Source organism: Zootoca vivipara, chromosome 17 (genome assembly GCF_963506605.1).
Source record: "Zootoca vivipara chromosome 17, rZooViv1.1, whole genome shotgun sequence".
In the NCBI taxonomy this organism is placed as follows: Eukaryota; Metazoa; Chordata; class Lepidosauria; order Squamata; family Lacertidae; genus Zootoca; species Zootoca vivipara.
Window position 1 is genome coordinate 33423126 of NC_083292.1, and position 13577 is coordinate 33436702.

Genomic DNA, 13577 nt, shown 5'->3' on the forward strand with positions numbered 1-13577 from the left:
GCCCTGCCCATTGGCTGTGCTGCTGACTGGAGCTGATGGGAGTTGGAGTCTATCAGCATAGGGAGGGGAGGCAGCTCTATAGACGTTGGACTCCTGCTCCCATCACCCCCAGCCAGCGTGGCTAGTTGTCATGGATGATGGGAGTTGGAGTTCCGCACCGGAAGGGACCATGCCAGCTAAGCTCAATTAAGTTCTTCGATTAGGTGCTTCTGTGCTTGAGGTGGCTGCCTTAAATTTCACAGTGACCTGTGTGTTTTCCTCCAAGCCTGTCTCCCCCCCCCCAAAAAAAAAACACCTTCAAAGCTGGGGTCAAAATCCTTATGTTTCTGTTTCCCAATTTTGAACTGGAATTATGAGTTTCCAGCGCTCACGTCTCCTTTCATCTCCTTCCCCTTAATCCGAGAACAAATAACCCATGTGAACAGGGCAAGCTCAGACCTTGGTCTGAACGTATGGGGAGCTGGCAACTAATCTGAGCAGCCAAATAATAAGCCAGCCAGCCCTCAATAAACGGCAGTTCTGGACTGGCATCACTTGAAAAAAAAAACCGCCAACCCAGCAAAGCAAATTTATCCCAGTTCAAGGGTGCGGCATTGATCTAATAATATATATATACATATTGTGTTGCATATATATAGCCAGTAAAATCCTATATAATAATGTCCAAGTTGTCCCTGCGTCCAAGCTGTCCCGTGTGTCCCTGGGTCACTGCGCATGTCCCCCAGGGACACAGGGATTGGACAGCAGAGACAACCAGGGACACAGGGATTGGACGCGCGCGCTCTCCCCACCCCCCACCCCTCTGCCAACCGCTGCTCCCGGCGGGACAAGCACCTCACTGCAGTTGCGCTAAAGCGTGAGGAGGAGAAGGCTGCTTTCCCCCCCTCCTACCCTCCCCGGCCACCGGCGACTAGCAGCAAGTCCCCCCACCCCTCTGCCTACCATTTCGTTGGCGGAACTGCCTCCGTCAAGGGACGGTGCCCCCACCCACCCACTCAGCCAGCCCAGCCGCCCAACACTATGCGCTCCTTGGGACGCAGATTGCTGTGCCTCTGACAAAGCCGTCTTGAAGGCAGGGAGGGTCGCCGTGGATGTAGTCGGGATGGTGCCGCCGCCCGCCGGGTTCACAATGGGGCGAAAGCGGGTGACTGCTCCTGGGAAAGTCAGCGTCTCAGGGTGTGAAGGAGGGAGGGAGGCTCATCCCCCCAAGACAAAACAAACTTCGCCGTCGTACTGGAGGTGGGGGAAGAGAGACACCTTTCTCCCATGAGCGCGGCTCCCCTCAAGTGCAGAAAAGATACCCGCTCCGTTGCCACCGTCCCAGAAAGCCCCTGTTTGCCTTTGTAATTGTTATCGCCACTCATTATGGTAGTACCTTACAGTATTTGTCTCAAGCCTCACGCACTGACGAGGTTTGGAAGCCCCGCCTAGGAGCAGGCAGGACCCTGCCCGCTTCTCCCCTGCCCTCTGCCCCGCCCAACCCTCTCTTGATTTCAACCTCCCAACCAGCACCCGCGCGCGCACGCTCCCGTGTCCTGCTCCGAGATTTCAAGTAAGGATTCAGTGAGATGGGTTACGGAGCAGCGTGCGCGCCTGCGCGGAAACGCGCAGATTCCCTCCGCTCTCACTCTTCCCCCCAACCTCCCAACCAGCAGCCGCGTGCGCACGCTCTCACATATCCTCTAGCGCCCGTTTTCTAAACGGGCTGAACAACACTAGTAGTAGTATAAAAGCATATGAAAATAGGAATTCATATGTGTCTGTGTGTTTATTTATGCATATACATATGAATGTGTGTATAAATGCACACAATATATGTATATGCATCCTATATAATAAAGTGCAAGTGTCTCTGCGTCTAGTCCCTGTGTCCGCGCTACTGCGCATGTGCCCCACGGACACAGGGATTGGACGCAGAGACTGGACGCGCACACACGTGCGCACTCTCCCCCCCCCCTCTGCCTACCGTTTCCCTCGCGGTCCTCAGGCGGCGGCGGACAAGGAGGGGGCTCGAGCCCAAGGGGAGGGCAGGAAGGAAAGAGGGCCCTGGCCGCCCCTACCTTCCCCCCTCCCCTGCCTAGGCATGGACCGCGGCGGGGGAGGAGGCGGAGCAGTGACGGAGGAGCCCGTGAGAGGAGTGGTGGGGCCGCGGCCTTCCCTCCCTCTCTGCGCTCGGCTGCAGGGCACGATGGGAGAGTGAGTTTGTTTACTTGCGTTCCCCGCGGCTGAGCACAGAGAGGGAGGAAAGGCCGCGGCCCCACCGCTCCTCTCACATACGTTCTAGCGCCCGTTTACTTAACGGGCTGAATGACACTAGTTTATAGATAATATCTATTTCGAAAAGTTCTTCTTGTTAATATTTTATTTAAAGGCTTTCAGTTATACAAAATAAAGTGATGAAAGGGAAGGGAAGGAAAGTTAAAAAGTGAAAAATATATTAAGAAAGAAAGAAAGAAAGACATAAATATAACCATTTACATTTCAATAATCATATAGATATATAAATAATATTATTGTCCGAATGCATATACTGTATGATTATTAAAAAACCTACTACAGTATATTCTGAATCATCTTGCCCCAAATGTCAATTTATTTCTCAAAACAATGCCTGTGCTCATATGCTGCGAGTGTCGCCATGTCGTCAATCCATTGATTAAAGGGGATCCTATTCTTCCAGTTCATCCAGGGCAGAGGTGTCCAAACATTTTTCAAAGAGGGCCAGATTTGATGAAGTGAAGGGCCGCAAGGGCTGACCAAAGGGCCGACCAAAGTTGTTAACCTTTTTTTTTAGGATTGAAGTTGTTGATCAGGCGTCCCCAAACTTCGGCCCTCCAGATGTTTTGGGACTACAACTCCCATGATCCCTAGCTAACAGGACCAGTGGTCGGGGAAGATGGGAATTGTAGTCCAAAACATCTGGAGGGCCGAAGTTTGGGGATGCCTGTTGTTGAGGATCAAACCGACCGGCGGGCCGGATTAGGCCCCCCAAATGGATTTTGGACGTGCCTGATCCAGGGTCTCCAGCTGTTTTTGGACTACAATTCCCATCATCCCTGAGCACTGGTCTTGCTAGCTAGGGATGATGGGAGTTGTAGTCCAAAAAAACCAGCTGGAGACCCAAGTTTAGGAAACGCTGCCAGTCCTTTGCTGGTTTGCATGTGGGCACCTCTCAAGACATCGCAACCAAACTTGGTGCGATGGTTTCCAGAGACCGAGCTTGTTCTTTCTTGCTTGGCTGGACGCCATTTTGAATCAAGATGGCGGATGGACCCTTCCAAACCTACGCTGAAAAGAACCGCCGTTTGGAAAAACTGCTCTTTGGGGGGGGGGAGGTTCTGTAGAATTCCCAAGCCTACGAGGATGCTGATATATGTATGTGCATGTGCATGTATAAGACACGAGTTTAAGTGATCTATTGGGGAAGAAGCTGCTAAATTTTGTGGCCTACTCAAGGCAGCCCCATCAGCCATCAGCCAAGATAGGCTGCAGCTGAGTCGGGGTGGAAGGGCAGCTGGATCGAGGCAGGAAATCTGTTGGGATCTTATGGCTTCTACGCAGAGGAGATGGAAGGGGAGAAAGGAGAAGATGGGAGCTGCTTCTAGAACAGGCATCCCCAAACTGTGCCCCTCCAGATGTTTTGGGCTACAACTCCCATGATCCCTAGCTAACAGGACCAGTGGTTGGGGAAGATGGGAATTGTAGTCCAAAACATCTGGAGGGCCGAGGTTTGGGGATGCCTGTTCTAGAAAGAGGTAGGACAAATGCTGTGGAGCATTGGGTAGGTTCAGGGCCAGATTTAGGTTTGATGAGGCCCTCACCTACTGAAGGTAATGGGGCCCTTTATATGTCCAGCTGTGCTTTGTCAACGACAAATTGTCGCTGTTTTTTGTGTTGAATATATGCTACATGGTCATTTATGGACCTAATAGGTATCTAAAGCCATTTGCACATAACAAAATAGGTAAGCAAACTAAGGCCCGGGGGGGCGGATCCGGCCCAATCGCCTTCTAAATCCAGCCCGCATATGGTCTGGGAATCAATGGGTTTTTACATGAGTAGAATGTGTGCTTTTATTTTATTTTATAACCATCTCTGGGTTATTTGTGGGGCACAGAAATTCGTTCACGCCCCCCCCCAAAAAATATAGTCCGGCCCCCACAAGGTCTGAGGGACAGTGGACCGGCCCCCTGCTGAAAAAGTTTGCTGACCCCTGCTGTAACTTAAAATGATTGGGGACCCGTTACTTACATCATAGGAGCCTACACAACACAAAACACTGTTGCTGTATGTAGGTTTTATTTTATGTTTTTTATATTTTGGAAATGTACATCCAGTTTTTCCCCCCTTTACATTTTGTTTTGGGGGGGGTGTCCAAGAGAGTGGGGCCCTAAGCTATACTGTAGTTTGTTTAGTTTATACGTAAATCTGGCACTGGGTAGGTTTGCTTATTACTCTCTGCCCCTCCTTCAAATGCTAAGCAGGGCTTCTCAAGTGTGACAAGAAGACAAAGGAGAGCAGATAACGGATGGACTTCTGAGGGGGCTTGGACCTTGAGAATGTGACATCTTTAATAGCCTGTTATCTGGATAAGCAAAGCTGTTTCGATGAGATAGGAGCCCCACAATCAGAGGGCTCCAATTGCCCCGTTTCTTAACTGGACAGTTTGTGTTCTTAATTATTGCCATTGCTCTATGGACAAGCAAGCAAGCAAGCAGAATTTGAACCGGGCACCGTAACTGGGGTTTGAACCGTACTGCGGCTGCTTCAGCAAAAGTGCTGTGCAGTGCACGCTGTTGACCTAGAGAGCCCTCTAGTGCCCATTTGGGGTAAGTCTGGCCTAGAGTGGTATGTGTGTCCTTCTGCCTGGCTCCCCACCTCTTGACAACAGCGGCTGTGTGTTAATTGGCAACACCAGCACAGCATTGACGTAGCTCATGTGGTGCCCTCCAGATGTCCCTGAACTACAATTTCCATCATCCCTGACGTCCGAAGGGCACTGTGTTGGCTGTCCCTGGCAAAGCACCATTCATGAACTTGAGCATCCATTCAGGAGAGTACCAGTTTCCTCAGGCCTGCTGTTTTTAATTAGGAACCCATGACATATTTTGGAAAGGTGTTTGCTTGCGGTGCATTCAGACACCTTTTAAGATTGGCACAATGGCTCCTGAGATCATCTATTTCTGGATACGACTGGATGCCATTTTGAATCAAGATGGAGGACAGAAACGTTTGAAGCCGCACTGATTTTAACCAAATTTTGCGCAATGGTTCCTGAGATCAACAAGTGGGGTTTTGTTTACGTTTTGATACAATCGGATGCCATTTGAATCAAGGTGGCTGACTGAGCCTCTGAAATCTGCACTGGTTTTAGCTACTGTTTTCAAAACTTTACTGGGTTTGTTGTTGTTGTTGTTCCTTAAAATTCCCAAGCTGTGCCAGGTACAAGGCTGCCATTCTGCAATAATTCACTTCTTTCAGAATGTGCTAACGTTTGCGGGACTCTCCTGCTTATTCTGTTGAGTCAGGACAAAGTTTTATCCTGAGTGCACCATTTTGGTCGACTTGATCTGATAGTCAGTTGCAACTTGGGGAAAGTCAATGTTTTTGAGTAATTCCCTCCATACAACAAAAGCTGGAACAAGTCCCTGGAAGTACAGTGGTACCTTGACTTACGAAGACGATCCATTCCGCGGCCGTCTTCGTAAGTCGAAGTCTTCGGTTTTCGAAGTGCCCGTTCTGCACATGCGCAAAGCGCGATTTTGCGTTTCTGCGCATGTGCCGACCACGTGCGCCGCTTCTGCGCAGGTGCAGAACGTGGGTGCGGGGGGCAGAACGTGGGTGCGAAAAGACTTCCGGGGTTGTCGACTTCGGAAGTCAAAACCTTCCGAAGTCGAGTCGTTTGGTTGTCGAGGTACCACTGTAGAAATATAACCCCTCACAGGGAAAGGTTCTAACTTGCAGTGCTAGCTTTCTGCTTGCTGGGAGTTTGTTTTGTTTTGTTTTGTTTTGTTTTGTTTTGTTTTGTTAAGGACATAGAGGAGCACTCTAAGTTATTCCGAGCCAAACAATCCATCTCAGACTCTACCACTCCTTTCCGTTGCCTGTGTCGATAGCACCAATAAGTAAGAGCCTCCAGCGGATTCCCCAGAGCACCTAAACATGGCCGTCCGTCAAGCTCTCCTTACCGGCACGGCGGCGCTTGTCGGTCCCGAACACCGATCCATTCTCATTTAAACAGCTGCCGGAGAGAGCGAGAGGCAGAGAAAGCGATAACTCCTTGACGTGTCTGCAAAACAACTTTCCTCTTGTTTATCGCATAATGATGCATTGATTGCGGGTAATGTTCCATGCCCAACACGGAGCAGGCAGCGAGAAAGAGAGAGAGAGAGGGAGCAGGAGCTGGCGGCAATCCTGACATGCCAGACAGCAGGCCGCAGTAAGCTGATTCCCCCTCAGCGACACGCTGGAGGGGAGGCTACCTTCGCAAACCTCCCTCTCCTCCTGGCCTTGCGAGTTTCGAACTGCCACAGGGAGCAGTGGGCAGAGCTGGGTGGTGGAGCACATGCTTTGCCTCTCAGGTGGTAGGACTGAGGAAAGAGGACAGGTCCTAGGTTCGAGGGCTTTCCCGGCAAAGTAGGCTCTGGGAGGGTCCTCCGCTACGGTCTTGAGAAGCGCTTTGGTGGATCACGCCAGAGGCCTGTCTGGTCTTAGCATCTGTTCCCACAATGGCCAACTCATTAGGAGCCCGCAAGCAGGACGAGCTCCACAGAAACTCCTCCTGTTTGCAGTTCCTAGCCACTGGCTTCCAGAAGCACATCGCTGCCTCCAAACAGGGGCATTATACATCTAGCCATTGTGGCTACTAGCCATTAATCTAGTCCAGCATCTTGGCCGGGGGAGGACGTGGGGAAGGCTTCCTCAAAATTTGTGAGCTGAAGGCAGTATTGCTACATCAAGCAAGAACATCTCATGAACATGGAAGAACATGGAAGATGGAGCAAGCTCTGTTTTTTCCTCCTGCTCCGGGGGGGCAGGACTTGAACCCATGGCTTCAAGTCGCAAGAAAAGAGATTCCGACTAAACATTGGGAAGAGCTTTCTGACAGCAAGAGCTATTCAATAGGGGAACGGTCTCAGACTCTCCTTCCTTGTAGGTTATTAGGCAGAGGTTGGTTGGCCATCTGTCATGGATGCCTTAGTTGAGACTCCTGTATTGCAGGGGGTTGGACTAGATGAAACATGAGGTCCCTTCCAACTCTACCGTTCTATGATTCTACGACAGTGGAGGGAGGACATAGCCATTGTTGCTGGTAGCCATTAGCAGCCTGCTCCTCGGCGGATTTTTCTATTTCCATGCCCTATTGCGAGGCACAAACCTTTCCAGACTTTGAAAATCCCAAGCACGTGGTGACACTCCTTTCCCTTACTTCCTTCTCTCGTCCAGAAACACACCGGCTCCATCCACTAGGCATTACAGTCCCGGTTTTGAAAGCAAACAAATGTTTTCTCTTTCTGGTCCCACCTTCCTGAACCCAGGCATGTCAACGCACTCCCCTGGACCCCACAGCCTCCCCCCCCTTCCCTCGAGCTGCCAAACGGCATTCGTGCAACCTCTCTAGAGTTTTCTTCACACAGTGACCTTCTATAAAAGCAAACAGATAACAAAGAGTTTATGGCTGGGGTTTTCACTCCCAAGGCTTTTCCCGCACGTCCCGCATGTAAGAAGAAAAAAACACGTGAGGCGGAAGGGGATCACTTTACTCCGGCTAAGTTCCCAGAAATTAAGAGACATAGCTTCCCCCTTTGCAGGGCAGAAAGGATTTAACCAGTAGGTCATAATCTAGGGGGTAGGACGGTGGAGGCGGTTAGCCTTGGAAACCCCCTTCTGTCTCCCCGCACCCACCCAAACCCCATAATTGTTTAAATCCCTACACCAGGGATCTGCTGAACCCAGGACTCACTTGTGTTCTCTGTCCAGGGGCAGGTGAGGGAAAAATGGTGCCTTGGAGCATGCACAGAGTTTTGCCAATAAATACATGGATGTTCTGCAGGAGGGGGGGGAGCTATTTCCCCCGTGTCTATGGACAGCCAGTGTGACTTTCTTTAGCCCTAATACCTCTTGCTTTTAAAAGTTAATGCCCCCTTGCCTGTCTGTTGCACCAGGTTCAAGGTTTCCGCCATCATGATCAAAGCTTGACACCACTCTTATTTCTCTTTTCCCATCTTAAAAGGTAAAGGTAAAGGGACCCCTGACCATTAGCTCCAGTCGTGACCGACTCTAAGGGTATCCAATAAAAGAGATCCAAACTGAGTTTTGATTGGTTTGCGAATGAAATATACTGACTCCAACTCTCACCATTCCTGACCATTGGCCAAGCTGGCTGAGGCTGATGGGAGTTGCAGTGTCCAGCCACATCTGCCCTTCGCTGGACTAAAAAGAGAGAAAAGAAATGGGGGGGGGGTAATTTCGTTTTAGATTAGACTAAAGCAGGGGTGATCCACATATATCAAATCGAAAGCTACCTTTTGAATAGGTCCCAAGGACCCAGGGATCCATGACAAATACGTAAAAGTTGCCATTGGAACTGCTCAGTGGTCACCAAGTCATGTGCCCATTTTACACATGAGGAATGCTGAGGCTGAGAGACCCACAGCCCCAGTTTTTAACCCATAAAAGGCAGCAGTCTTTTCTGTCTATCAGCTCTCCAACTATTTGTCTCCCAGGCCTAGAACAGCCTTTCCTCTTTCCTCACAGTGCTTCCACGAAGGTGTTTTCTGCAGACGAATTGTGATCTGACCGTGTCTGATCTCTCACGCTTTCTGGCGCTTGAGAACAAAGCAAGATTTAGCATTTTAAAATACGTACAGTTTTAAAATACTTCTTCCGGTATTGGGGAAGGCATAATAGGATTGGATCTTGTTGCTGGAGTGAGAAAAATGATTTATGGAGAGGTTTGGATCGATGGAGGGTCAGTTGATGAAAATAAGCTGGGCTCCTGTAATTTTTTTCTCCTCCTGTTAACACCTGTGTTTGGCTTCTTGTGTCACACAGCAAACCCAGTTCTCCAGATGCTAATTTGGAGAACTAGAGGGAGGGCAATAGGCCAGTACTCAGGGATGATGGGAGTAGTAGTTCTGCAACATCTGGAGGGCCACAGAGTCCTCGCCCATCTCCTACAGTCCTCCTTTGGCCAACTCCCAAGGGACTGCGATCTACTCATAGAGTTAAAAACTGGCAGTGATCTACCCCCATTTTTGGGGTTCAGGTCAAAATTGTTCAGCTTTTTTTAAGAAGGAAAGCCCTGCTTTTGTGGGGTTCAGATCAAAGTTGTTCAGCTTTATTTAGGGAGGGGGAAAGCCCCTTTTCCGGGGTGCAGGGCAAAGGTGTGGAGCTTTTTTACGGGGGCCAAAGTTTTCCAGGGGAGCAAAAGTTGCTTCTTTGAGAGGAGCCAGTGATCTACCACAGTTGTCCAGTGATCTAGCAGTAGATCATGATCTACCTGTTGGACATGCCTGTCCTAGACCAATCATGTCCCAACCAATCAGGGATCACATATTAAATGCATGGAAAGCAGGCATTGGGGGGGGGTTGGTGGCCCTTCCAGATGTTCCTGGACGTCCACCCCCCACCAGCTCCAGCCAGCATAGCCAACGGCAAGGGGTGATGGGAGTTGTTGCTCAGCAGTGGGCAGAGCACTGCAAGTGCCTCACTCCTGTCCTAGACCAATCATGTCCCAACCAATCAGGGCTCACATATTAAATGCACCTGTTGTTGTTGTTTAGTCGTTTAGTCGTGTCCGACTCTTCGTGACCCCATGGACCATAGCACGCCAGGCACTCCTGTCTTGCACTGCCTCCCGCAGTTTGGTCAAACTCATGTTCGTAGCTTCGAGAACACTGTCCAACCATCTTGTCCTCTGTCGTCCCCTTCTCCTAGTGCCCTCCATCTTTCCCAACATCAGGGTCTTTTCCAAGGATTCTTCTCTTCTCATGAGGTGGCCAAAGTATTGGAGCCTCAGCTTCACGATCTGTCCTTCCAGGGAGCACTCAGGGCTGATTTCCTTAAGAATGGATAGGTTTGATCTTCTTGCAGTCCATGGGACTCTCAAGAGTCTCCTCCAGCACCATAATTCAAAAGCATCAATTCTTCGGCGATCAGCCTTCTTTATGGTCCAGCTCTCACTTCCATACATCACTACTGGGAAAACCATAGCTTTAACTATACGGACCTTTGTCGGCAAGGTGATGTCTCTGCTTTTTAAGATGCTGTCTAGGTTTGTCATTGCTTTTCTCCCAAGAAGCAGGCGTCTTTTAATTTCGTGACTGCTGTCACCATCTGCAGTGATCAAGGAGCCCAAGAAGGTAAAATCTCTCACTGCCTCCATTTCTTCCCCTTCTATTTGCCAGGAGGTGATGGGACCAGTGGCCATGATCTTGGTTTTTTTGATGTTGAGCTTCAGACCATATTTTGCGCTCTCCTCTTTCACCCTCATTAAAAGGTTCTTTAATTCCTCCTCGCTTTCTGCCATCAAGGTTGTGTCATCTGCATATCTGAGGTTGTTGATATTTCTTCCGGCAATCTTAATTCCGGCTTGGGATTCATCTAGTCCAGCCTTTCGCATGATGAATTCTGCATATAAGTTAAATGCACCTACAGAGGTGTAAAGCAGGGATGAGGAGCACATGGCTCTCGTGATATTGCTGGGCTCCCTCTTCCTACCACCCACACTCAAGCAGTGTGGCCAATGGCCAAGGATGATGGGAGTTGTAGTTCATCTATGGCTTAAAGGGCTGTGCAGGTTCCACAGGAGGCCAGCACACACATACCCTAGAGAACAAGGGACCAGTGCCAGCTTGGAGGCAGTGCAAGGGCGAGGCGAGACTTTCCTCTATCGTAGCATTGTCAACACAGTCACCAGGGGAGGGGTGAGATGTCTGCGTACGTGCACCTGCCCAGAGCAAGTACACAAATAGCCAAGGAGTAGTAAGGAGCATGTTTGTGTTGAGCTTGCAGTCGCAAGGGCAAGGATCTCGTGATCAACTTATTTTATAGCTCACAGGGAGTGAGGGCAGTGCCCGGGTGAGTTGGCGGGCACAGGGGTTGTCACGCGGGCAGGTGGCTGGGCAAAGGGCACAGCAGCCCAACAAGAGCCCTGGCATGAAGCCAGGGCGCTTTGCAGTTGGGTTTGAGTAGCTCTTGGGACATGGGCAAGAGCACTGCTGAGCATGTACAGAGGGTCTCTCCCTTCTCTTGGGGGAGAACACAGCCTCCCATTTCCCCAGAGACTGAAGGGGGCTCCTGAGTCCCACTGAACAAACCAGCCTGGGCTCACCTTAATGACTCTCCCCAAAAATCTCTCCACAATCCATTGCATGGTCCTGGCTGGAGGCGGAAGGACCTGTCCATTTCAGGTTTTCTCAGCTTCTCAGATTTTCCCATTTCCCAAAGTTAGCTCTGCGCATTTCTCCAGAAATTAGTGGGTTGAGAAAAAATCCTTGTGAAAACTCACCAACGTTTTAATGTGAATTCCTCCTGCTAAGCACATATGTGGTCATGGGTTCGAGTCCCACATTGGGTGAAAGATTCCTGCATTGCAGAGAGTTGAATTTAGAGGACCCTCATGGTCCTTTCTAACTTGAAAAAATCTAGGATTCTATTATTCTATGTGTAGATGCAGTTTTGACTTGGGTACCCATTTTTTTGCAAGCAGGCTTCCATAATATAATGCAGTCCTGGTGTATTATTTTCACAAATAGATTCCTTTTATGTACAATTTTCCCGTAATACGATACATTTTGTGTGTGTGGGGGGGGGGTAATGTTGGCTGGAAACCTGTGTCACAAAATCTGGAGAAGTGCGAATCCTGATGGATGCCCGAGTTCCGCTTTGCATATTGTTTTGGGAGGTCTGGATTTGGTAGCGTTGCCTTTCATAGAATTAGGTAATTGTAGATGTGGGAGAGACCCCAAGGGCCATCTAGTCCAACACCATGCTGCGATGCAGGAATCACAGCTTCCACCTTCCCTTAATGGCAGGCCGAATCAATTCACTCCCTGATCCCTTTCCCTGATGACCTTTTTTTGCCCAGGATGGACACTTTCTGGGGCAGAGACTCTAGTCTGCATCACCTTACACCTTAATGTTCTCCCCTGCGCAAATGAAAAAACTCTTTGCGGCTGTGCCCTATAGTTAAAAGCAGTCCTTTGAGGCCTCTCGCATCCACTCTTGACGGCTGCATGCGGCTGAAAGGAGCCGCACCCACAAACTCAGACGCAGCCAAGTTGGCGGGCACAAACTTTGCCCCATGCCAAGGCTAGGGATTTCCACCTTTTCCGGGTGGGGGATTCCGGGGGAGCCAGGAGAAGATTGGGGGCAGTCCCCTTCCTCTCTGCAAGAGACTTTCCTTCCCCCTGGCCCCTATCTCCCCCCCACCCCGCCACCAGGTCCATGGGAAGGAAGCAGCCTCCTCACCCCCACCTCTGCTGACAAGACCCGTCCAGCCAGTTTGCCAGCTTCTCCCTCCCAGGGCAGGCTCTGACTTGGCAGCGCCCTGTGCATAAACCCAACAGTGTCACCTGGCGAGGCAGAAAGAGAACACACTGGTGCAGCTTTGCAGCTTTAAGTGCATGTGCGGCAAAGTCCCTGGTTCGAATCTCGGTCCTGCTGCGACCTCAAGGTGGGATAAAGCGTTGAGTGTAGCATCCTGCAGTCACAGTGGCCAGCATAGCTGCCAAGTTCTCCCTTTTTTTAAGGGAAATTCCCTTATGCTGAATATGCTTCCTCGCGAGAAAAGGGAAAACTTGGCAGCTATGGTGGCCAGCAGGGCAAACAAGCAGGACTCGAACGCAGCAGCAACTTCCCCCTGTTGCGAATCCCAGAAACTGGCACTCAAGAGGCCTCCAGCAGTGGAGGGAGAACTTAGCCATCGCGGCTGGCAACCCTCTCTTCCATGAATTTGTCTAATCCTCAGAATACCAGTTACAGGAGGAAAAGGGGCTCTTGTGCTCAGGTCCCGCTTGCGAGTTCCCCATAGGCATCTGGGTGGCCACTGTGAGAACAGGGTGTTGGACCAAATGGGCCGCTGGCCTGATCCACCAGGCTCTGTTGTTCTTACGTGGTGTTGTGTGTGCAGCCAAACCAGCACCCCACGCACAGAGGTAGGGATTTAAGGAGCCTGACATCTCCATCACACCCAGTATACTGCTTCTCTTCTGCCTCGGCCAAATCCTACGCTGTCTGTCTTGCTGCCTGTTGGGGCCAAAGCTGATGCAGTTAATTTTGTAGTGAGTTAATAAATTGACTTTGGTGCCTGGAAGGGAAACATCAAAAGCAACGCAGGCAGTAACACGATTATTTACGTAAGGTTTGCGTTGTGCAGCAGCAGCGGTAGTGAATACTGGCTTATGCAGTTTGTGCTGCTGACCTCGGACGAATGTGTGGGTCACAGCAATTTCAATTCCTGTTTCTGATGGCGTTCTCCAACATCGCTGCTTGCAAGGGACGCCAAAGGTGGCAGAAATAGGAAGTCTTTATGGAGGGGGATGGGACAAAAAGACACGTGGAATTGGGAATAC

General features: G+C 50.2%; 1 protein-coding gene across 2 annotated transcripts in view; it reads right to left on the reverse strand.

Annotated features, from left to right (window-relative positions):
* The window catches only part of ADAM15 (ADAM metallopeptidase domain 15), a 365789-nt gene that overhangs the window by 141445 nt on the left and 210767 nt on the right, over positions 1 to 13577 (reverse strand). The gene's annotated exons all lie outside the window — the stretch shown is intronic.